This window comes from Maylandia zebra, linkage group LG3, assembly GCF_041146795.1.
Source record: "Maylandia zebra isolate NMK-2024a linkage group LG3, Mzebra_GT3a, whole genome shotgun sequence".
NCBI classification, from domain to species: domain Eukaryota; kingdom Metazoa; phylum Chordata; class Actinopteri; order Cichliformes; family Cichlidae; genus Maylandia; species Maylandia zebra.
The window spans coordinates 4,155,666-4,182,840 of record NC_135169.1 but is presented as its reverse complement, the minus strand read 5'-3'; the positions used below and the strand labels follow the sequence as shown (position 1 = coordinate 4,182,840).

At 39.4% G+C, this 27,175-nt stretch overlaps 1 long non-coding RNA gene across 1 annotated transcript; it reads left to right on the top strand.

Annotated features, from left to right (window-relative positions):
* The first annotated feature begins 1,372 nt into the window (after positions 1-1,372).
* On the top strand, positions 1,373-4,364 carry LOC143416932 (uncharacterized). Its single transcript, XR_013097169.1, has 5 exons — positions 1,373-1,495; positions 2,062-2,113; positions 2,799-2,946; positions 3,221-3,389; positions 3,501-4,364. It is a non-coding gene; the product is annotated as an uncharacterized LOC143416932 (long non-coding RNA).
* Positions 4,365-27,175: the final 22,811 nt, after the last annotated feature.

Sequence of the window (27,175 nt, the reverse complement as noted above, 5' to 3'; positions counted from 1 at the left end):
ACTCAAAAACCCTGGGTCGATGACCCAGGCATCCTAACACACTCGTAGATTACTTAATTTAATAGACTACTCATACGATAAAAACATCGAAACCATAATATTATCTCTAGATGCAGAAAAAGCATTTGACAGAGTTAACTGGAAATTTTTATTCGCAACTTTACACAAATTTGGTTTTGGAAACTCTTTCATAAACTGGATAAGAATATTATACAATTCCCCAACAGCTCGTATCAGAACAAATGACCAGACATCCTCCAGCTTCTGTCTCCTGAGGGGCACCAGACAGGGATGCCCACTCTCCCCTTCACTTTTTGCAATTTTTATCAAACCTCTAGCAGCAGCATTTAGACAGGCTACAACAATTAAGGACATAAAATGTAAGAACATAGAACATAAAATCAGTCTCTATGCGGATGATGTGTTGCTTTTTCTACAAAACACACAAACCAACCTCTCAGAGGTAATTACTTTAATAAACTGGTTTTCAAGAGTTTCAGATTATTCAATTAACTGGCCAAAATCTACAGTTCTCCCCATTAACTGCTCCTTCCTGTTAACTATATAACAGTTTAAAACTGTTGATTTGATGTGAAATTGCCGTAAATAAAGAAATGTAGAAAAACCGTAATATGTACATTTTTTCTCTGAAAAAAATACATAAACCTTCTGTAAATCACTCTTGCATAGTTTTTTTAACGGAAGATTCCAATAAACTTTAGAACAGGCAAACACAATTTTTTTTTACATTTATTTATTGAAAAAAATACAGGTTTTAATTGCTGAATGTAAGCGTGGTTGTGCTGGTAATGGATACATGCTGTAATATGACTTTGTGATTTTTGCATTAATTTCACATAATAATAATAATAATGGATTAGATAGCGGTTTTCAAGAAGCCCAAAGCACTTTACATTAAATCCATTCTTGATTCATAGCACATTTAATACAGCATATTCATATAACAGGTACATATGTCCCAAGATCTTTATACTAGAAATGTATTAGGGCAATTTTTGGATGTAGTTTTTGTAAAGAATATGGGATGTAGCTGTTAAATCTACATTCTGTTGAACTCAATAAACCATGAGTTTAAAATGTAAAAGCTAACAACAACTTGAGAGACCTACAGCTAATGATAGACATACTATATTATTGAGTGAATTCATATAATCCCAAAAGTGTTAAAACAATAATCTGTTGTTTGTTCTATTTATTCATAGTTAATTATCATATGAAGAAAAAAGATTTTAAAAGCACCTCCTACCAAAACTAGGCATTTTCCCCTGATGTTTAGAGCACCGTTTCACATCAAGGCGCCTGATTTCAAACGGGCCAATCAGCGCACTGCATCAGGCTCCACTGCAGATAACGTCTGTACAGCTCCACACAAGTTTTGCTTTGGACTACGGCAGCACGCTATCTTCATTTTCGTGGACTTGTTTCTCATTTTTTTAAATTTAACGTCTGCCACAGCTCATTTTCAGTTACTACGGTAAGAAAATAATCCAACTTGGTTTATTTATCGACAGCATTGTGTTGCAGGCAGTGAAGGCGCAAATGATAAATTTACGTTAGCTTTAGCTCATTTCTAGTATTAGCGTTAGCTACATCAGGCTGAAAAGAGCCTTGCAAAACCAGCAGTGCGCGTTTTGAGACGTGTTTTGGAGACGGGTGTATTAATGGAAACCGTCTAATTAGTATAGCTATATTTGAATGCTTTGTCTAAATGCGGCCTGGATTTTCCCGCCTTGTTTGACATCCGGCTGAAGCTTTAAGTTAGCTAGCCTCGCAGCTGTGTCATATTGATTATGTATTTTTGCAGCTTATGTTTTGCATTGCAGACTGCATCGTAATGAACCCCGGTGTATTTTTAAATGTGTTGAAGTAAGTTGTAAGCAGGTGTTTTCTGGATATGCTGCTTTAAAGTCTCACTTCTACCGCCACCACACTGGTACCGCAACTGTTTCTCAGAATGCTACCTTAATGGGTTTGAATTGCACTGTCTCACTTTGTGAATGCCAATGTGAGGGAACTAAAGCTTTGATTGCTCACTTACAGGAACACATAGAAGAGGGACGGCATGTAACTTGTCCAGTGAGAGGATGCCAAAGTGAGTTCTCTGTAAAATCTACATTTACCCCCCATATGTCTAGAAAACACAAACGTTAGGAAAATGTGATTTGTGGTTTAAACAAAGATACTCAGAGAGTCCATCTACAAGTGCCACCATACAGGAAGGTGCCAGTGTATCAGATATAGAAGACCCTGGTATGGATGGGTCTAATTTCAGTGACCTGTATCTCAGAAATGTATGTATGTTTTACATTAAACTACAGGGACAGCATCTTCTGCCAGCATCTACCATTCAAACCATTGTTGAAGAAATACAAAATATACATGAATTGGGACAGATGTATACATTGAATAGACTAAGGTCACTTCTAAAAGATATGTCAGTTTCAGATGAAGACATTATAAAAATCTGTGACACAGTAAAACAATCTGACTTGTTCTCAGCTTGTCACACAGGGCCCCTGAGAACTGCTTATTCAAGAGTTCAGTGCTTTAAAGATGTGTTCAAGTATGCTGAACCCAGAAAAGTGTTTTTGAGCAGGGACGAGAACAGGATGGAGAGATTTGCTTATCATGTTCCTCTGCTAAATATTTTGAAGGGTATGCTGGAATCAAGTTTTTGGCAAGGTCTCATATCAGTGAATCCTAATAATGTTTCAAGACCAGATGTTCTCAGGGACTGTTGTGATGGTAATGTGTTTGTGTCAAACAAATTTTTTCAGGAAAATCCACATTGCCTCAAGTTGGTTCTATACCAGGATGCATTTGAAGTAGTGAACCCACTTGGTTCTGCCAAAAAGAAGCACAAGGTTTTGGCTGTGTACTTCTCTCTACTCAACATCCCACTAACACCCTTCATCATCGTTTGCGGTAAGCTGAAAGAGCAAAATTCAACTTTTTTTTTTCTGTTGTAACTGCCACGTTCTTGTACTCTTGGCTTGTTTAGTTTCATGTTCTGTTGCTTCCTCACTAATACACTGGATAACACAACCATATAAGTTCAACTAGTTACATAACTCATCCTATGATCCATGTAACAAGTCTCTGTATCTCATCTCTGTATTTGTATATATGACTGACATTAAAGTTCTTGTTATTAAAGTTTTTAATTTGTTGTTGTTGTTGTTGTTGTTTTAATTCTCAGGTTCCTCCTGCTTCGCTGCTGAGCCATTCATGTTGAGCATTGACAAGAAGATTGTCAACAACCGCATCACAACCTTCACCTCTGCTATCTGCCTAATGTTTGGCAGTTACTACTGCTTTAACATACACTACCCTGTAGAACTACGATCAACACTGGAGTTCCTTCAACGGTAAAATTTATTTTATTATGGATTTATTTTTGTGCTTTTCAAACTTGGCCATTTGATATCCCACCTCAGGTTGTTAATTTCCTCAATCTCTCTCGCCCTTTTTTCATGAAGGTGTTTCTTTTCCATAAATCCTGAGAGAGGCACCAAGGTTGAATCCAAGAAGAAAAAAGTGTTCTCAGTCAATCCCAGAGTCCTCACTCTCATCTCAGACATTGCTGACCATGAGTGGATCTAGTCCTACCCCTCTTGTTTGAGACAAAGTGATAAAGGTATACTATGTTACATACTCTACAGATGTTATGTTTTTGAAACAATTGTTACATTTCTGATTGTGAGTGGGAAGTTTTTAACAATGTGAAGTTTTACTAGATACAATTTGTAAAAGTACATGGTCTACTTTTGATTCACTGTTTTATATCTGAAAAATGTATCTGGTAAAAATGTGGTAAACCTGCGATTTTGTTTCTTGGATTTTAATTTTCCCAGTTTTAAAGATATTTGTATTCCAATAGTGTAAACGTATGCTGCATGTACATTGCTGGCATTTTGTAGTTATCCAAAAATTTGCAGTTCTCAAAACAAATGTAAAGTTTTTGTTTGTTACCTGATGCAGTTTTAAGATGTACATTTTCAGGTTTACTGCTCAGTTCTGTGTGCAAAATATGTGGGTGTAAACTTGTTCCTGTAATTTCTTCAATTCAGATTTTCTTTCAATTATAGAAAAAATGTTTCATTCTCTATATTTGTATTTGGATAATTTGAAAAGTCAAGATTCTACGTGTACTGACATTTATGTAGTGAGAACAGCACCAAAACACTTAAATGTGTCTGAATTGTCTGCTAAAGGTAATGTGAAGTATAATGTGTGCTCAACTTACAGCACTGGTTTTGCACAGTTTGAATAGAACTTGTAAGAATTCTGTGATTCCTCACTGTTACTGTCATGGAGATAACTAGTAACTATTTGTGATTTGTTGAGTACAAATGTAAATGTTTGATGTTCAAAACATCAAATATGTTAAATAAAATACTTTTTTGGAAATTTAAGGTGGACATTTTTGTGTTACATTTAGTAATTTGAATACAATCATGGTTTGTGTATTAAGCTTACAGAGTAGAACAATTAAAAGCACTCTAGTCTAAAAACGGTTACAGAATAAAATTGTATTTTATTATTTTTTGATAGTTAATTTTACAGGGAAAAAATGTTGCGTTTTCTAGCACAAACTTTATTTTATATGTTATTTTCATGTTAATTCTAGGGAAAAACATTATTTTTTCTTCAAGTTAAAACATTTTCTTCTACGGTAAAATATTGACCCTAGCACTATTTTTAACCGTAAAATCAACAATAACAATACCTTCTTACCGTTAAAGAAGAAAATGTTTCACCCGTAATTTTACGGTAGATTTCTGGCAACCACATCTGCCAGCGTTTTACCGTAAAATCTACAGTTTTTTTTTTTTTACAGTGTATAATAATAATAATAATAAAAATATAATTCATAACTGCTCAGGGATCCTGGGTTGCTCAGACCCAGGACCCTGACAACCATTGTTTCATCTGCCTCCATAATGACATCTTTCACCTTTTCAACAAAATCCAAAGTGATCTGGATGTGGTGTTCAAAACTGTCTACAAATGGTTGAGGATCAAAGCCAGAAACCTAGAGACGTTATAGGTCACTGTGTTGATCATACAGGCAATTGGTCTTTAAGTTGCACCCTGTTAATGTATCTTTGGTAAACCCTACAGACTTGGTGTAGATTTCTCTGGGTATAGACTGTGGTACGAGGTCCGGTCAATAGCATTGTCTTTTTCTAACTGCTTCAGTCTTTCTGGTTTAGCAACATACCCTTGTCTGCCCCAAGGATGATAATGTTGTTGTTGTCAATACTAAGTGTTGTGAGTGCATTCCTATCCTTCGTGTTGATGTTGGATTACGTGGGCTGTTTCTGTTTTGCTGTGATCAGTTCCACTAGTGGGATTAGTATCAGCGCCACAGGAAAGTTCAACCCTTTTGCACATATGTTTGTCTCTGTTTGAGTCAGTTGGCTGTCAGACACATTTCTCATCCACTTGTCCCTATCCTCCATTCAGCATCCTTTCTCCCACTGAAAACTCTATGTCGAGCAGTGATGGGAATAATGGCGTTACAAGTAACGGTGTTAGTAATGGCGTTACTTTTTTCAGTAACGAGTAATCTAACTAATTACTATTCCTATCCTTACAACGGCATTAGAGTTACTAACAAGGAAATGTGGTCCGTTACTATTTTTCAACAAACAGACGGTTGAAGCTGTGCTCAGCTTACCGCATCTTATATCAGTTGCACGGAAGTAGCTGACTATGTAAGTAATCTAGACGATACAGCTTTAAGCAGCTGCGCGCTCCCGCGGACGGTAATGTCATGAAATCAATATCCTTAGTATCCTTATTTTCCTATTAGATTGTTTTATGTACAAAACAATCGCATGAGTGATGATGTTTGACTGAGGAAGAATAAAGGAGTCGTGGTAAGACAATCACATGACCACTTAAAGACAAAGTAAAGGTGATATATACCAGTTTGTAAACTGTGTTGATAGGCCACGTAAAACCAGAGTCATGATAAAAAATATATACACGGCTTTTTTTCCTCAATAGTTTCGTCACGTTTACTGTCTAAGGACAGCGCAGCGAGCGCTCTCTGCTTATGAGCAAAAAAGGGAGAGAGGGAGGGAGAGAGAGAGAGAGAGACAGCCGAAAGAGAGAGAGCGAGTTTTGAGGTGTGAGAGATTTGTGACGTTTAGCGTGTTTGGAGTGTTTAGTTAATGTGTTGTCTTTTGTAGTTAGTGTGTAGTGTTGTGGATAGTTTTGTGTTGTGTCAGAACAATGAGGCGACTGCTGTCTCCAGGTAGAAACAGGAGTGATACACCTGCTGCTGTCAGACCTGCAGGTATCAGGCTGTGATGTTTCCTTTATAGTGGACAGAAATTATGTTTTTGGAGTGGCACAAATAATTTGTGGCATCTTATTGAAGAACAGCTGATTGTTCTGTAAATAGTTTGAAATGGTTATTAAAAAAATTAAGGTAAAAGGTAAATGGATGCAAATAACTTTGTTGTTTGCAAACTTGTGCACAGGATTTTAAAATTGACAATTTATATTTGCATTTAAAGTTGTGAAATATGATCATTAAACATGTTTGTGGTTGTTACAGTTTTTGTCTGATTTTAGATCAATTGTGTTAATACAGTATGTCAAAATGAAAACATAACTGTAAATTCAGACACGTGAGGTTGTGCTGAAAAGAATGACACCAAACAAGGCAAAGTAAATAGTTTAAAGGTGAAATGTGGAGGGAAAATCAAAAGTAGTTAAAATGGACAATAATACCCTGGACCCCAGAAGGTTAAAAGTTTTTTTTTTTAAAGTAACTCAATAGTTACTTTTCAAGTAATTAATTACTTTTAGAATATTGTAACTCAGTTACTTTTTTGAAGAAGTAACTAGTAACTATAATTAATTACTTCTTTAATAAAGTAAGTTGCCCAACACTGGTGCCAACAGGATTTTTATGCCGTCAAATGTTTTCACACCAAAGTAAACTTTAAACTTTCATTTAACGTGTTTCTATGATATATTGACCAATAAATTTTATAATGCTCATGTTTCAGAGTTTTATTGACAATAAAACAACTACATGTAGTGTAGTGGAAGTGGTGCTGCTCCAAAAATACATATAGTGGTATTTTTGGTGATGTGTCCATACCTGTGCTTGTCTAAAAGAAAAATATCTCTGGAAATGACGCGCCTCTGGGCCAAAGAAACACAAGCAAGGTTACACAAAGGTGAATCTACTTCAAGAACATGCAAATCAGTAGGGAAATCAAGCTGTTAAAGCAGGTACAAACCTAAAAGCAAATGAGGTCAGATGTGTTTTTAGGAACAGACAACATGGGTGTGAGTAGCAAGAAGTGGGGAAGTCTGACCTTGTCATTTGTCTTTATGATTCAGGGCAGTTTATTAGGGGGCTATTCAGTTCATATCATTCAGCAGCCATTGTGAAACTATCACAGATTCATATTTCTGAGGAATGTTTGCTAGTTAAAAAACATGGCTAGCTAGAGTTTTTTTTTAACATCTTCACTCTGCTACATTACAAAAAATAACTACAAAGTTTTTGTTTTGTGACAAAAATGTTTTGCACATTAAAATTATATAACTAGTACATATTAATAAAACACTATAAAACATGAAACCTACCAGGAAGTGTTGCCAACCTCAGATTTTTTTGTTTCCTCTAATGTTTTTTCCTATTTCAGTTGTAATAATGTTTTCATTATGGTTTGAGATGGACAACATGGCCCAGCTTGAAGATTCCAGATCCTCACTCAAAGCTGGCAGCTCTGCAGTCACCTTCAGGAATGAGGACCTATTGAGAGCCCTCAGGAGGGCCAGGGAGAGGAGCTGACAACATCAGCAGTCGAGTTCTGAGGCACTCAATTGATAGTCACACCGTCCCCCAGCTGTGGAAACACTCCACAGTCATCCCCATCCCCAGAAGAAACAACCCAAAGTCTCTGAATGATCTTCGTCCTCTGGCCCTCAGCTCCCTGGTGATAAAGGCCATGGAGAAGATCATAAAACAGCTCATCGTAAGACCCCGTGATGGACCCACTCCAGTTTGCTTACCGTGCACGCAGAGTTGTTGATGATGCAAAAATCTTCATGTTGGACTCCATCCACAAACAAATTAAGCTCCCTGACTCCTCGGCCAGACTTCTGTTTGCTGATTTCTCATCACCATTCATCACTCTGCAGCCTCAGATCCTGGCCACTAAACTTTCCTCCCAATTTCACCTGGATGATCAGCTGATCCTGTGGATATTGGACTTTTTGACCAACAGGGCTCTGAAAGTTTGGGTCAACAACTGTCTTTCCGGTCTCTGTTCCACCTCCACTGGCTCCCCTCAGGGCTGTGTGCTCCCCCCCTGCTCTTCATCCTCTACACTGATGACTGCAGATCCTCACAGCCCAACTGTCACCTGGTTAAATACGCTGACGACAGTTCTCATGTCACTGCCCCTCACAACACCACAGGCCCACTCTTCAGGAGTTTGTAGAGTGGTGTGACAGCTCCAAACTTGAACTGAACGTGAGCAAAACCAAAGAGATGGTGGTGTCCTTCTCCAGTAGGTAGAGGGATCTGGCTGCTTCAGTCACACCACCATCCACGGGAAGCCAGTGGAGGTAGTTGAGGAGTACAAATACCCGGGAACCATCTTTGACAACCTCCTGAAATTCTCCGCAGCACAGAGGAGATTCTCAGGAGGTGCCACCAACGGCTATACCTCCTTAGGAAACTCAACTCCTTTGGAGTCAGCACACCCATCAAGACGACTTTTTACTATGCCTTCCTGGAAAGCATCATGACCTTCTCCATCACCTGCTGGTTCCACTCCCTCACCGTTCAGAGCAGGAACAGACTGCAGCACACTGCATCAGTGTGCTCTAAAATCATTGGCCTGTCAGAACTCTGGCTCAGGTTTTCAGCCAACAGGTCCTTAGACAGGCAGCCAAAATCATCAACGACCCCTCTCACATTCTTCACCCCACATTTCAATGGCTCCCCTCTGGGCGACGCCTCCGCTGCATTTCCTGCAGGACTGAGAGGAGGAGCGCCACCTTTGTCCCCAAAGGCACTCTGCTTTTTAACTCCAGCCGATAAGAACACTTCCCACACCAGAAACATAAACTACTCTACAGTCTATTTCTACTGCTGACACTTAACTAACTTATTTTTAATTTACAGTTCTTTATTCACCGTGTATTTATTATCTCACTCTTATTGCCCTATCCTTATCTTCATTGCCATGCTGCTCTGTTATATGTTAATTGCCCCTTGGGGATAAATAAAGTCTTTCTGATTCTGATGGTACAGGGCATGCAATTCAAACACAAACGGTTTTCAGACTCACTTTTATGTGTTACACAAGCTTAATATTTTCTGTTGTTAAGTGATGACAAAAAGATTTTGTTCAATATACTCAAAAATTTAAGTGAAGGAGTGTTTTTTCTTTTTGGTGCACTGAGTTTTAAAATGATTAGTCAGCTCACTGAAACATGGACATGTGCACAAAGTACTTTTTAAGTTAAAATGCTTTGTTGTTAAGTTCTACCTACAAGAACATTAATATTTTTTTAAGTATAATTGACAAAAATGAATTGCCTCCTAATAAATTGTACAGTGCCCTGAATGACGAAGACAAATGACAAGCACAGACTCCATATATCTTCCCCGCTTGTTACTAACACCCATGTTGTCTGATCCTTAGAAACATGTCTGAGCTTCTTTGTGTGTGTGTGTGTGTGTGTGTGTGTTTCCCGCTTTAACAGCTTGATTTCCCTAATGATTTGAATATTGTTAAAGAGTATTCACCTTTCTGTAACCTTGCAGAGGTTTTTCATGTGGTGCCAAACCTTCTGTAGACTGTCTGGACAAACTGACAATTGTTACCTTTTCAAAAATTACAGATAAGCCTGAGTACGGAAGGTAAGGTGATAATCAATAAACTGGTTTATATTGTAATAGTTTAGAAAAGTGTGTTTACAGCATTGGCTTAAAAACATGAATGCAATAATATTATTAATTAACATTTATTAAAACATTACCATAACATTATGGTAAATGGCCTGTATTTATATAGCGCTTTACTAGTCCCTAAGGACCCGAAAGCGCTTTACACATTCAGGCATCCACCCATTCACACACTGGTGATGGCAGCTACATTGTAGCCACAGCCACCCTGGGGCGCACTGACAGAGGCGAGGCTGCCGGACACTGGCGCCACCGGGCCCTCTGACCACCACCAGTAGGCAACAGGTGAAGTGTCTTGCCCAAGGACACAACGACCGAGACTGTCCACGCCGGGGCTCAAACCGGCAACCTTCCGATTACAAGGCGAACTCCCAACTCTTGAGCCACGATCGCCCCATTACCATAACATTACCACATTACCTTCACTTTAGTTCACTCTAGAGCTGGGCGATAGAACGATAACGATATGTATCGCGATATAACTTTTACTCGATAGAGAAATTAAGCTATCGCGATAGACCTCGCCGCTCTTGTCCTCTTAAAAAAAAAAAAAAAAAAAAAAAAAAAAGGTCAGCCGATCCAAATTCAGTAGCGCAGAGCTGAACCAATCACAGCCGCAGCGTCACGTCGCGTGACTTGCTACGCACAGCACAAGTGCCAAGCCGCACGTGTGTTTGTTTGGGAAGCAGCCAGCGGGTAATGGAGCCAGCGCGTAATGGAGGAAATGAGTGTGCCGACTAGAAAAATCAACCGAGCGTGACCGAAGAGAAAACAGATGATGGTTCCAATGCCGGAGAGATTGTCGAACGGAAGAGCCATAGAAGTTCCGTAGTGTGAAGGTATTTCGGCTATTTCAAGTCTGACAAAAAACAGAGTAGCGTGCACTGTAAATTGTGCTGAAAGCAAGTCTGGAAATACAATAAACTGGTGCATGCGTCACACTGTGCGCCACGTTATTGTTTCGGTGAAATGAATTTCTACAATACTGTTACTGTTAATTCTACTCTCTGCAGTGTTTAAATGCTTACATAAACATACGACTCGGTTCTGCTTCTATGCCGCAGCTTTGTTTACTTTTTCCCACCGAGGCTTCTAGACTTCTGATTGGCCAACATTTCTGCACGGTTAGGAATCTAGCGCCACCTGCTGCTTTGGCATGTTCATAGCAGCGTTTTCCTTCATTTCTGCCTTTATGTGTGGACGGGATTATTTTTTTAAAACGAAAACAGAAAATCTCAGTTTTCAAAAATACCCGTGTACGTGTGGACGTAGCCTCAGTCTCTGACTGGAAGCGCTAATTCGTCATTCGGCTTTTGTCAGACTAAAGTAACTGTTAAAACTGTTTGAAAAGCTCAGCTATACAACAAGGAGAGATTGAGAATTTCCTTTTAGTTCTCAGTTTATTTGATATTGACAAAAGTTAGTCAGTTTTGTCTGTTCTTCTGTAAAACAAACTAAGATTTATTTTTAGAATTAATATTTTGTTTCTAAGTGGAATTGACAATTTAGTAGTCTGTTTCATTTGTTCTATTTTGAAACTTAAACGCTTTAGCGGCTGCCTTTTGTGTAGTTTGCAATATTTGCCTTTATTTATCTGAAAAAGTCTCATGTTCCTTAAGTACATCTACCCTGTTGAACTTATTATGGGAAATAAATATTTAAAAACAAGCTGCTGATTATTTCACATTTTACTTGTGAGCAACGGCACATTTAAATCTTACAAATATAGTTATTTGGCTTATATCGTGATATATATCGTTATCGCCTGAAATGAAAAAAACATATCGTGATATGAAAAAATCTCATATCGCCCAGCTCTAGTTCACTCCCTCTTGATGTCCTCATTTGACAGTAAAATATACAAAGAAATCAAACAAAAACCTTGTTAAAAGTCAGCCCCAGTCAGCAGATGACTAGATGAGCTGCCCGGTAAGTTACGCATCATTAATTTATTAATGACAAAACATATAAACTTATGATTGATGATTGAAACCATTTAAAGATACAATAGACTTTTAGATATTCAAAAGGTATAATTATTTTGGATATACACACTAAACTCTATATTAAGCATCTTATCAGACTGGAGGTAATAAACCTACAGCTCCAGGACACTGGGGCGTGCAGCTCGGATCACAGCTGACCCTTCCCACCCTGGACACTGTCTGTTTGACCTGCTCCCCTCAGGCAGGAGGCTCCGGTCCATTCAGACCCGAACCTCTCGCCATAAGAACAGTTTCTTCCCCTCTGCTGTTGGACTCATGAACAATAACCATATGACTGGTCCCACCACAAACACATGACCTGTATTGTGTTCTCTGCATCTGTTCCATTTTTGCACCGATCATCACCTGCATTAATGTATATATCAATCTGCTTAGCACTTTTCATATATATTTTTTTTATCTAAGTGTTTGTCTTATAGTATGTTTCCCACTAAGTACCGCAGCAATTTCCTAATGTTGTAAATCTGCTCAATATCTGACAAACACTTTTCTGATTCTGATTCTAAATGATAAAAAATGACAAAAATAATCATGACGACTATATTTGTTCTACAGAAGCAAAGAATGGAAGAAACCTGTTTAGTGCTCATCCTGCTGCTCTCAGGTCAGTAATATAAAATATTAAACATTGAAATATAGTTTATAAACTTACTGAGACAGATTAATGTCATTTGGGTAATCAGATTACATGTTAAGTTTTTTTTTAAAAATAAATGTATTTATTAACACATTTACAACAATGACAGAGAGAAAATCTTTACCTACTTATACCACAATACCTGCATTCACTTTAAATTGTGTTACTATTTAGTTTAGCTATTAAACTAAATAGTTACTGTGGATTACAGTTTTTAACAACAGCCAATGTATCCTGTATCATGACAGTCCTAAGCCCAGATAAAATAAGAAGACTTGTACCAGGAATGGCACCTGACATCAAGTCACAGTCAAATATGTGGATAAGAAGTACATTTCCATACTGGATTGTTAGCGCCCTGAGTTAACATTTCCCAGCACCAGTGCTGTTGATAAACTCAGTGCCATTACAAACTGCTGGGCTTTGACAAAGGAGGAGGATAGGGGAAGGTGTATAAATATAGGGAGGTAAAGGCAGTATGGTGTGTAAGAGTAGGGATTTTAAATGTAGGGACTATGACTGTAAAGGGAAAGCACTGGCTGATGTGTTGCAGAGAATGAAGGTGCATATAGTCCTGATCAAAAGTTTAAGACAACTTAAAAAATACCCGCTACTTAAAAACTTCATTTAATTTCACATATTTATCTCAGTTATATCGCAGCCATCTTTAGAATGTTTCGATTCGTGGGGTCAATTTGACCACAAACATAAAATAGATTTTTTTTTTATGTCTTTTTGAGATTGACCTTGACTATTATCAGTTGCTCACAGGTTCTTGCACTAACATTATGCACACTGTTTAACAAATTTCTTTTTGAAACATCACATAAAGTTTGTTATAAAAATATATGACAAAAATTAGGAATTTACTGTAGTGAATTTATGATTAAAAAAAAAGCCTATATCAACTGCTAGCTGTAAAAACAGTCAACTAGCTGTTTGCTTTGAATGTATTTCTTCCAAGAAAAACTCAACTTGTGAGGTAATTTTGTGTGATGTATGGAGGTTCGCCCACTTTTTTTGCCGTTGTTTGCTTTGCAATATGAGTGGGCGGGAGTGGAGATTCATTGAAAGCCCAGGGACACCAGCTATAAAGCGTTGACCATTACCAGTATTATTTGTATCACAGTAAGTATGCTAATTTTCTTTAGATTTCTATGTTTTCCAAGTCAGTTTTATTGACGTGCCAGCAAACCAATTCTCACTGGCACCAATACTTAATAAGCTAACAGCTATCAAGCTAACACAGCCACTTCACTAAGATAGTGGACTGAGTTCACAGCAGTAGCTGTGATAGACAGATAGATATGCTAAGTTTTTAAACTATACATAGTGTGATATTTTCAGGAATTTGATTTGTTTTTTCATTTTTTGATACGATGCTTATTATGGTGTACAGACATTATAATGAAATCTAATCTTTTAAAATGTAAAAGAAGGATTTACTGAAGAATTCAGAACTGATTAAAAAAAGGGCCAGGAGTAGTTGGTAGGTAAGTGACATAAGATGGTTAAAGTCAAGTTAACCTTTAGTGATATGGCCATGTACACAAATGGCTGAACTTTTTGGGAGGAATATGTTGCTGGTCTGCTCAGTTAAAGCTAAAGTTAATACAAACCCATGATATTATTTAACAAAACCCATTGTATGGAGAAGCACTATAACTTTTGAACTGAGTAAGTACTTTTGCTGTATAGTGGAACCCCGACTTACAAATACCCCGTTTCACGAAAAATTCCAGTAACGAATGCACTGAACTGCAATATTTCTGCCCGTGTTACGGCAAAATGCCGAGCCTACAATGCCCACAATGCCTTCCGAATCATGTGACAACCCCTTGTCTTCCGTACTTGCGCTTTCTGTTCCACGTGAACAACGTATTGTTGTTCTAGTTAGCAATTAGCCTATAGCCTATCGTTCAGCTTACAAAGCTTCAAAGGACGTGCGTTTTTTGTTTTTTTTGCCTGTCCCGTTTGGCTCTTTTGCCATCAGAATTATTGTCTAAAGGCGAAGAAAGATGCCCAACGGATTTACTTTACCAAATTGACCATCCCAGCCTTGCCGTAATGGTCCATTTGATTCACCTTTTATTGTTTATTTCATTTTCACTTGCTGAATACGGGACAGACTTGACTGGAGGAAAGAAGGGGAGAAAGAAAGAGGGAAAGAGAAACAGCTGAGAAGAGGGACGGGGGAGAAGGGCCGAAAAACAAAAACCAACAGAATGAGCAGAGGGAAAAAAATGCATATATCGATCACCTGGATCACCTGTTGAGAAAGAAAAAAGAAAACAAGCAGAAGAAAACAAGAGTAATAGAATAAACAACATCACAATGATATATGGGAATATGACAGTAAATACTAAATATTAAACATTATTGTGCAGCACATAAGATCGACAGCACACAGTGTGCTTTGAGGTAGGAGCCAAAAAGGGGATGCAAAGTTTGGGCAACCTTGTTAATGGTCATTATTTTCCTATATAAATTGTTGGTTGTTACAATAAAAAAATGTCAGTTAAATACATCATATAGGAGACACACAGTAATATTTGAGAAGTGAAATGAAGTTTATTGGATTTACAGAAAGTGTGCAATAACTGTTTAAACAAAACCAGGCAGGTGCATTAATCTGGGCACCACAAAAAAAGAAATGAAATCAATATTTAGTAGATCCACCTTTTGCAGAAATTACAGCCTCTAAACGCTTCCTGTAGGTTCCAATGAGAGTCTGAATTGTGGTTGAAGGTATTTTGGATCATTCCTCTTGACAAAACATCTCTCGTTCATTCAGGTTTGATGGCTTCCGAGCATGGACAGCTCTCTTTAACTCACACCACAGATTTTCAATAATATTCAGGTCTGGGGACTGAGATTCCAGAACGTTGTACTTGTTCCTCTGCATGAATGCCTTAGTGGATTTTGAGCAGTGTTTCGGGTCGTTGTCTTGTTGAAATATCCAGCCCCGGCACAGCATCTTATTCCAGAATGAAGCTGGCTTGTCCAAATGCGCTTTAGCAAACCTCAAGCGGCTCTGTTTGTGCTGTGGGCGGCGAAAAGGCTTCCTCTGCATCACTCTCACATACAGCATCTCCTTGTATAAAGTGTGCCGAATGGTTGAACGATGCACAGTGAGTCCATCTGCTGCAAGATGATGTTGTAGGTCTTTGGTGCTGGTCTGTGGGTTGACTCTGACTGTTCTCACCATTCGTCCTTTCTGTCTCTCCGAGATTTTTCTTGGTCTGCCACTTCGAGCCTTAACTTGAACTGAGCCTGTGGCCTTCCATTTTCTCAATATGTTCCTAACTGTGGAAACAGACAGCTTAAATCTCTGAGACATCTTTCTGTATCCGTCCCCTGAACCATGATGGTGAACAATCTTTGTCTTCAGGTCATTTGAGAGTTGAGAAACATTCAATTTTGTACTCACTCCTTTAAAATGATGTTCCAAAAATGTTGTAATACATGTATTATTAGTTGAACTATATTAGTTGTACATGGCTGCACTACACATACTTGTTGCAGTTTGACTACAGAGAAGAGAAAAATAAATAAAATTAAAAATACAGCTCGTTCACCAGTTGGACTTTCTTTCATATGCTATCATTTCCTCCATTTGGACTCAAACAAGTTTGAAGTTTGAAGGTGTGCAGTGATGTGAAATAAAACACTTCCCTCAAACAGTTTGAACCAAGAAATGTGGTAAACCAAACATTATAAAAATAAATAAATAAAATGACTTAAATATTTGTAAAAATTTAAGGGAAAATATAAAATATATGTTTATACATAAATAAAATCTTTTCATTTTCTCAGGAGGACTTTCCACTCTTCCTCCCCACTCCAGAGAATATCACTTTGTGAACCAGAAAATGACCTGGACTGAAGCTCAGAGTTACTGCAGAGAACACTTCACTGACTTGGTCACCATCTACAACAGCGACATCAACCAACTGCTTTTCTCAATTTCACCAAGGGTCCATGATTGGGCTTGGATAGGGCTCTATGATGATCGTTACAGCTGGAAGTGGTCCATGGAGGAAAAACTTTTCTATGTTGGCAGTACACATGAATTTTTGATCTGGGCTAACGGCCAACCAGACATTGTAAATGCAAATGAATACTGTGTGGCTCTTCAGGGACAAACACAGATGGATGATAGACCCTGTGGAGATTCTTACCCTTTCCTGTGTTACAATGGTAGGAAAAAGATTTGTTGGCCTACTTATCTCTACAATTCTATGAGACTAGGCATGTTTCAAAATTAATCATTTTCTGAATCTTTCGCAGCCAAAAACACAAGTTACATCTTAGTGAAGGAGAGCCGCTCCTGGTCAGCGGCTCAGTCGTACTGCAGGACATACCACACAGACCTGACCAGTATAAGAAGCAAAGAGGAGAAATCCAACATCACGCTCACTTTGAATGGATCAGGGGTTCAGTATGTGTGGATTGGTCTCTACAGGGATCCCTGGGCCTTCTGGTCTGACAACACAACCTCCACATTCACTAACTGGAAGTCTTCTCAGCCTAGTAACTATTATCACACTGAGTACTATGGAGTATTTCATTTAAAGACGGGGACATGGGAAGATGGCTCCAGCACCTTCAGTTTCAGTTTTTTCTGTTTCACAGGTGAGGTCCAGAATGCAAACACTGTAAGATCCTGTCATCATGTAAAACACTAATGTTTGTGTTGTTATACGTGGTTCATTTTTAGCAGTGACAAAGCAAACAGTGGTGAAAATGAAGCTTCAGTCAGAGGCAGATATGCACAGCACAGAGATCCAGCAGCAGGTTTCACAGCAGGTCAGCAGTTCAGTCACGAACACAAACTTGACACAAGTTCAAACTATGCTTCATGTTTTTCATCATCTGCACATTTTGTCCAGCTGTCAGGCCTCATGCTGTCAGAAGGACTGACAGACTTCAGGATTCGTTGGAGGAAAGTCCAGAGTTACCGTGACGACCAGTTGAAGAAGCAGGATGTGGATGGTGGCTGCAAAACTGAAGTCTGACTGGACTGAACCACTTGATGTGAAGGGCTGCCACGATTAGTCGACTATCAAAATCGTCGACGACTAATTTAATAGTCGACACGTCCTTTGAAGCTTTGTAAGATCCCAAAAGATGCAGGAATAAGTAGTAGGATTTAAGAGTGTAATAACGGACTGAAACAGAAGATGGCAGCACTGCATGTACAAGGATGCCAGCTGCCGTTAAACCCCGAAGAAGAAGAAGCAGCGTCACAGAATTCATAGCGCGGCCCAGCTTAGTTTCCAACAATGGTGGCAGCTAGTTAGTTTTAATATTACTCTTATTATTCTTTCTGGGTCACAAAATAAACGTATAACATATTTTCAGGTGAGAAAGTAGCTGTGTAAACCTCAAATATCTGCTCAGTTTATCAAGACACCACATATTTTCAAAACCACTTCAACGTTTTCGGAGACGTCTGTTACCCACCAGCTCGATAGCGAGCCGGGGGCAAGGCTCACTAGCGCCGGTGAAAACACCGGACTCCTGGCAGCTGAATAAACGTCAAGCAGACAACTTACTATAAGAAGTCTGAGATGCTCGAGAATATACTCCGGTGTCCTGTTATACTTTAGATAGCAAGGAGCAGACGGCTGAGTTTATTAAACTCCACCGAAACAATCTGCAAATTTCATTAAAATTTAATAAACTACCATCTTGTCTTTATTTTTAGTTAGCACAGACCTTAAACACTTAAACCTGTAAGCTAATGATAGTTATATGAGAGCAGATGCTGCTGGTGCAATAAGCTGTACGTTTTACGTCCAATGGATGATGATCTGATTAGTCGACTAATCGCAAAAATAATCGGTGACTAGTCGACTATCAAAATAATCGCTTGTGGCAGCCCTACTGATGTGTGAAGTTAATAACATGCTGTGCTGAGCTGTCTCATCCTTTAAATCTTTCAATATTTCAGAGTGTAAAGTTCCACCTACAGCTCATTTGTTCAGCTGCAGTTGTAGTTTGGTAGAAATTCTTTAATCAGAGGTCCACTCACTAGTTTTCGTGATAGGCTCTAGTCTCTTGTTTTTGTTTTTCAGTGAGGCTTCTAACACCTTTGACCCTGTCCATCTGTGGACGTCACTGCACAGGCTTTGTCTGTGTGCAGTTTATTAGGATCCATAGTTCTGTTTCATTGTGACAGCAACCTCTGCTGACTTACACAAATGCATCACATAGGCAAGTATACAAGAAGCAATATTTAATGAAACACGTAAATTAAAATGCTAAGTTAGACTCAAGTCCTGATAATTTTACTTCTTTTATTTTGATCTTAATGTGTTTTCTTGGTGATTTGAGCTTATTTTTCTATTAATAAAACAATGAGTCCTTTGTGGGTTTTTACAGAGTAATAAATCAGGTAACATTGTTACAGATCTATAAACATAAAAACTCTTGACAATAAAGTTTTCTGTTTCTTTAGTTTTTTTCTCTCTGTGTACGTTTGAGGCCCGTGTTAAATTCAGCGGTTTTAAAATGTAAAAGACCTGAATGTGATTTCTACAATCTAAAAAAGAGCAGCTCAAGTGGAAACAGGAAGGTTGGGAAAAGAGACCGGACTGTAAACTCGAGAGAAATTTATATATGTTTAGTTAAACTGGTGTTGGGAAGTATAATATATGCATGTTGCTGTTATGTTATATAGTAGAATTGTGTTTAATATATTTATATATGCAAATATAAAATATATAACTTTCTATTAATGACAGTAAGCGGTCCAATCCCAATGGCCCTGCTCAGATGAGAAGCCTGAGGTCTTTGAGAAAAACTTTCTGTGAGTCTTTATGTCTGCAGACTTTGACTTAAGGCATGACCTGCAGTTTATAGCGCTGTGATGTTAACCACAGGTTAACCACGACAAGCGTTAAAACACAAGACAAAAAACTAAATTTAAATAAGCACGAGAGAAGGAACTAACTCTTAAATCTTAGGGTCGACTTGGGATTGGGCTGAATCCCACACTTGTAGGAAAATAAACTGTAACAGATTAAAAATGCATTGCTGTACGTCACTGAACATCAATAAAATAAGATAAAGAGCCCAAACTGTTCTTTTTTTGCATTTAAATTCGTTATACTTCACTTTAGAGAAAACATGTTATTGTTGCACTTTGGCATGTTGTAATGACATAATGTCCTTGACACATTAAAGCTGTCTCCATTTCAAATATTTGACTTTGAGGAAGACAATCTCTGCAGTTCTCTGGACAGCTGAGAAGAACCGGATAAACAACAACACCTTGTTATAAGTTAACATTTCACCAGCTTATATCAGGCTTAGGTTCAGGGCTGTGCAGATATGTTTGAAGGGGCAGATGCTCAAAGTTATAAAGAGGCACATTAGAACAGGGCTGAATAACAATAACCTACATTCATCAAGAATCTAATGTGGAATTGAATCATACGATCACTGACATTATGTGGGAACAATGCAAATCATGCATATTCTATGTTTTACCTAAAGGGTACAATGTTGCTGTTGAGGAGTCGCTGCCCCTGCTGCTGATTGTGCTGGAGGGCAGGGATGTGTTGATCTGAGACTGTAGACACTGTAAAGTCCACATGAGACATGGTAGCTGAAGAAACAAGTGTTATGAGATAATAATAAAATGGAAAGACTGGTGACAGATTTTGTGGCTTGGTGTGGTGAGTCCTTCTATTCACTCAATGTGTCTAAAACTAAAGACATGATTATTGATTTGGGAAGTCCTCTTGTTTACTATTACTGTACTAGTATTAAAACTGCTGATATTGGGATTGTGCGGAGTAATGTCTCATCTGACATGTTGTCTTTGTTTTATAGAAGGTTTATGTAATCCATTATGTTTTTGTATCGCTACCTGGTTCAATACCTTGACTGTGAAGAATAAGAATCAGTTGGGACTTCTGGTAAAAACTGCTAGCAAAATTTCAGGGCGCTGGCAATATGGAAATTCAGCCATTTATACAGTGGGGCAAAAAAGTATTTAGTCAGCCACCGATTGCGCAAGTTCCCCCACCTAAAATGATGACAGAGGTCAGTAATTTGCACCAGAGGTACACTTCAACTGTGAGAGACAGAATGTGAAAAAAAAATCCATGAATTCACATGGTAGGATTTGTAAAGAATTTATTCGTAAATTAGGGTGGAAAATAAGTATTTGGTCACCTCAAACATGGAAAATCTCTGGCTCTCACAGACCTGTAACGTCTTCTGTGAGAAGCTTTTCTGTCCCCCACTCGTTACCTGTATGAATGGCACCTGTTTGAACTCATCATCTGTATAAAAGACACCTGTCCACAGCCTCAAACAGTCAGACTCCAAACTCCGCCATGGCCAAGACCAAAGAGCTTTCGAAGGACACCAGGAAAAGTATTGTAGACCTGCACCAGACTGGGAAGAGTGAATCTACAATAGGCAAGCAGCTTGGTGTGAAAAAATCAACTGTGGGAGCAATCATCAGAAAATGGAAGACATACAAGACCACTGATAATCTCCCTCGATCTGGGGCTCCACGCAAGATCTCATCCCGTGGGGTCAAAACGATCATGAGAACGGTGGGCAAAGATCCCAGAACCACACGGGGGGACCTGGTGAATGACCTGCAGAGAGCTGGGACCAAAGTAACAAAGGTCACCATCAGTAACACACTACAACGGCAGGGAATCAAATCCCGCAGTGCCAGACGTGTTCCGCTGCTGAAGCCAGTGCATGTCCAGGCCCGTCTGAAGTTTGCCAGAGAGCACATGGATGATACAGCAGAGGATTGGGAGAATGTCATGTGGTCAGATGAAACCAAAGTAGAACTTTTTGGTATAAACTCAACTCGTCGTGTTTGGAGGAAGAAGAATACTGAGTTGCATCCCAAGAACACCATACCTACTGTGAAGCATGGGGGTGGAAACATCATGCTATGGGGCTGTTTTTCTGCCAAGGGGACAGGACGACTGATCCGTGTTAAGGACAGAATGAATGGGGCCATGTATCGTGAGATTTTGAGCCAAAACTTCCTTCCATCAGTGAGAACTTTGAAGATGAAGCGAGGCTGGGTCTTCCAACATGACAATGATCCAAAACACACCGCCCGGGCAACAAAGGAGTGGCTCCGTAAGAAGCATTTGAAAGTCCTGGAGTGGCCTAGCCAGTCTCCAGACCTCAACCCCATAGAAAATCTGTGGCGGGAGTTGAAAGTCCGTGTTGCTCGGCGACAGCCCCAAAACATCACTGCTCTCGAAGATCTGCATGGAGGAATGGGCCAAAATACCAGCTACTGTGTGTGCAAACCTGGTAAAGACCTATAGTAAACGTTTGACCTCTGTTATTGCCAACAAAGGTTATGTTACAAAGTATTGAGTTGTATTTTTGTTATTGACCAAATACTTATTTTCCACCCTGATTTACGAATAAATTCTTTACAAATCCTACCATGTGGATTCATGGATTTTTTTTTTCACATTCTGTCTCTCACAGTTGAAGTGTACCTCTGGTGCAAATTACTGACCTCTGTCATCATTTTAGGTGGGGGAACTTGCACAATCGGTGGCTGACTAAATACTTTTTTGCCCCACTGTACAAGGAACGCCATAACCAAGTGGCCGGCGTAGTGTACAGGAACATCTGTGCCGAGTATAATCTGGAAGTCCCGAGGTCAAAATGGGAGATGCCCCCAAGGGTGGTGGAGAATGACCGAGCTAAGATCCTGTGGGACTTCCAGATACAGACGGACAAAATGGTGGTGGCAAACCAACCGGACATAGTGGTGGTAGACAAACAGAAGAAGACGGCTGTAGTGATCGATGTAGCTGTTCCGAATGACAGCAATATCAGGAAGAAGGAACACGAGAAGCTGGAGAAATACCAAGGGCTCAGAGAAGAGCTCGAGAGGATGTGGAGGGTGAAGGTAACGGTGGTCCCCGTGGTAGTCGGAGCACTAGGTGCGGTGACTCCCAAGCTAGGCGAGTGGCTCCAGCAGATCCCGGGAAAAACATCGGAGATCTCTGTCCAGAAGAGCACAGTCCTGGGAACAGCTAAGATACTGCGGAGGACCCTCAAGCTCCCAGGCCTCTGGTAGAGGACCCGAGCTTGAAGGATAAACCGCCCGCAGGGGCGTGCTGGGTGTTGTTATATATATATATATATATATATATATATATATATATATATATATATATATATATATATATATATATATATATATACAAACAACTATTAATCTATATTTGTCCAAATAGCTCAAATAGGTTGCTCTAGCCTTTCCAAGTAATATCTTTCTTTGGGGCCTGCTGTCCAGACTCTGAAACCAAGTCAGATAAAAAACAAAGTGCCATGATCAACAGGGGAGCTGCCATAGTAGGTGTGACTGATGCGATTTGACCCGCGAGACTACTCAGATTTCTTTATATCAGGGTGAGCAGGGAAGACACGCAGATGTCAAGGCAGTCATGCTGTGTGAGTCCTCCCACCCACATCGACTCATAGGATCAGGGATTAGAACTTCAAGGAGCTGAACCAGACTTCCTGTATAGCAGGTTCATGGGCCTACCAATTGACATTAGCTTAAAAGGCACCAGCATGCAAACATCACCTCAATCTTCAGCTATGCTAGCAACCTTACTCTTCTCTCAATATCATGGCAGGTGTTAAGAAAAGTGGAATAGAGAGAGATTCAGCTTTGATATTTGTGTAAATAACAAACAGACTGGTTCTTATATAGCGTTTTTCTCATTACTCAGAGTGGGTGAATGAAGCAAGTTACACCACTTGCATTATTCACACACACACACACACTTTTTCTAAGCTTTTACTTCTGTATAAATGCTGGTTATCTAACATTCACTCACATTCATATTCCGATTGCTATAAGGCTGCCCCCTGCTGGATGATCCACAGCTGCCCTCAGGATCTCTGATAGACCAGGCCAAACACCTGGGCAACCTGACCTCTGTTAGTGTTCTTTGGTTTTTTCTTTCTTTCGGGAAGTACAGGACAATGACTACCTTTTAAAAGATTTAATTCATTTCAGCAGTTGAAATTAGAAGTTCCAGCATGCTGAACTTCAATGTGAATCAGTGATCTGCTTCACAAACAGGATGACCCTGTAAGTGGGCAATACAGTATAATACCACAACAAAAACAAATACTATTATGACTCTTTTCTGGGAAACAAGCAACCAGTCCTGCCATCTCCCGACTCAAATTGTGGTCGTAAATATTTTGTACTTGTAAATCAGGATTTGTATGTGTAAAAAGAATTTGTGTGTGGACTTAGCCAAAAAATACATGTCAAATTCTGCACTCAAGTATCAAGTTACAAGTATGAATTTTGACCCGTTTTTTCTTCCTTTCATCTGATTGGCCAATGTCTTGTCAATCACAAATTTAACTATCCAATCAGAGAACAGATGGGTTTGGCCATCCGGTCGTTAAGTGATGACGTGAGGAATCCTACTTCCGGGCCTAAAGTAGTCTGCATTTAATATGGCTTTTGTGTTGTTAACATGTTTAATGTTTTGTATTTTCTTCTATTTAATCTCAAAAAGCTCCTAAAACAGTCAGTGATCACTGTTGACCTCCCTGCTAATCATTTATTTAAGCTCAGTTTTTAAAACCTTACGATGTAACTACAGCCCAGCCCATGCAGCAGTATATGAATGACTAACCTCGTATTGTGGATTGATCATCTCAGTTGTTCTCCTGGCTGAAGTTTGGTCCTTTTACAGCATGTCTGTGAAGGTTCTCAGTCATCCAGGTCATCGTAGTCAAAGGAGCTTGCATAGAAAAGCGTCTGGACTTCTTTAAGTTACTTGAAGACGTTTCACCTCTCATCCGAGAAGCTTCTTCAGTTCTAAGGTCAAATGGTGGAGAGTCCCAGATATAAACCTAGTGGGAGTGACCCCCCACGGAGGGACAAAAGGACCCCCTGATGATCCTCTAATCGCCTGAGCCAAGGTGTGAAACTGGGTGTGGGCCCCAATCAGCCAGAGTTTCGGGTGAGTTCATTGTGAAACCTGGCCCCACCTTATCATGCGAATTCCTGAGGTCAGATGGCCCAAGATGTGAGTGGGCGTTAAGGTGTCTGGGAAGGGATCTCAAAACTGGATTATAGATGGCAGAGAGTTGGTGTCGTAAACCCCGCCTCTGTTCAAAGATGGTCGCTCACAGTGGACATAGATGGCTTCTTTCACTCCTCTTTCAAACCATCTGTCCTCTCTGTCCAAAATGTGAACATTGGCATCCTCGAAAGAGTGTCCTTTATCCTTAAGATGCAGATGGACTGCTGAGTCTTGTCCTGTGGAGGTGGCTCTTCTGTGTTGTGCCATGCGCTTGTGAAGTGGCTGTTTGGTCTCTCCAATGTAGAGGTCTGGGCATTCCTCGCTGCACTGTACAGCATACACCACATTGTTAAGTCTGTGTTTTGGCGTTTTATCTTTCGGGTGAACCAGTTTTTGTCTGAGCGTGTTGCTGGGTCTGAAATGCACCGGGATGTCATGCTTGGAGAAAACTCTCCTGAGTTTTTCTGATACACCGGCTACATAGGGGATGACAATGTTGTTGTGTCTGTCCTTCTTATCCTCCCTCGCTGGTGTCTGGTCTTCTTTTCTGTGCCTCTTTGCTGACTTTAAGAACGCCCATTTAGGATAGCCGCACGTTTTGAGTGCTTCCTTTACATGTGTGTGTTCCTTATTTTTTCCTTCAGGCTTAGAGGGAACATGTTCCCCCATGTTCCTTTTACAGCATCCTGCCATGCGATTACATTTGTTCCTGACCACTGAGAACACTCACGTTAACTTTTGTCGAGTGGAAAAAAAGTTAGCTTGTTTATATTATCCTAACATAGCTGTGTCGCTAGCACATCATTATATACCAGCTGACCAAACTTTAGTAACCCTACAAACGTCACTGCTCTTTAGTTTTCTGTCTTCATTTATGCTGGAAGTGATAACAGAGCTGTACGTTTTAATTTGTTTCCAAAACCCCGCAGTCAGGATATGCTATATTGTATTTAGATAGAAGCTAGCGAGCTAACTTCCTGCTAACTTCTAACTCCGTTAAATGTCATAAATTCAGTTTTCATGGATGCCTGGATGTTAAACTCAATTGTTACACCTGGTAGAGCAGAACGCTGATCATTTTATTAAAGATGAAAGACTTTAGACAGTTTTTCAACTCAGTAATGCCATAGTGATCGTTTGATATATGGACCTGCAGCGGAGTTTAGGCCCAGACACGGCTAGTGACGTCAGACTTAACGACCGGATTGGAGGGGTGCTTTGATCTGATCACACTGACATAGAACTGAACTGAAAGTGTGATTATTTGAACTATTGACTCATGTTATATGCTAATGATTATTATTATTTTCTTGTTTTGAGCCAAATTAGATTTTTCTATAGGAACTCTGTGTTTAAGCACCAAATTGGGTTTGAGAACAATTTAGAATTCTTGCAAGCAAAGACAGAAACTGCTCACCATGATCAGTAGTGGGCATAAATTCATTGAGCTCATAGCACTAAGTTGGCTTTATTTGCCCTGCAGAACAGACTGGTTTTAGACTCTCAGACTCTCAGTTTGTCTTAAATAAGTTGTGAAACTGTGAAACTGAAGGTTTTAGTTTCAATCTTATTTGTAAATCAAGAACTAAAGCTTAAAGAATAACCTCGGTGTGTCATTTAGAACAAAGCTGGGATAACTAAAATGATCTTAATCTATGGACGGTTAAGTGTGACCTGTTTGTGTTTTATTAAAGATGCCGACTTTTCATTCAAAGGTTTTCAGTTCTGATCTTTACACGGTGCTTTGCTCCACCACTCCTGCCAACCTAGAACTGGTCCAGTAGCTTTCATATTTGTCTTACAGTACAGCAGGTAGTTCCAGGACACACACAGACAAACACAGACACACATATTACAGTGTTACCTTCAGTTTAATTTTATTCTTATAGCACAGCAGTCAGCTAAAGGTGCTTTATATTCACATGTTATATTGTAAGGTAAAGACAATAATACAATAACTCATAATTAAAGGCAGAGAGTTGTATATACAAACATGGTGAATGAAGAAGAAACACTCAGTCACCAGCAGTCTACACCTATTGCAGCATAACTAAGGGAGGATTCAGGGTCACCTGGTCCAGCCCTAACTATATGCTCTAGCAAAAAGGAAAGTTTGAAGCCTGATCTTAAAAGTAGAGATAGTGTCTGTCTCCTGAATCCAAACTGGAAGCTGTTTCCACCGAAGAGGGGCCTGAAAACTGAAGGCTCTCCCTCCCATTCTACTTTTAAATACTCTAGGAACAACAAGTAGGCCTGCAGAGCGAGAGTGAAGTGCTCGATTTTATATCTGACATTTCAAATACATTGGATTGATTTGAAATATTCTAATATTATAAGATGATGAGAGGAATTATGTTAATTTCCTAAAAATCAAAGTTCACATTCCCTGCATTCAGATGATATATTCATCTTAGTCTAGTATCTACATGTTAACATGTTTGTTTGCTAAAGGACTGAAGAGGAAGAAGTTCACAAGGAATCATTTAGA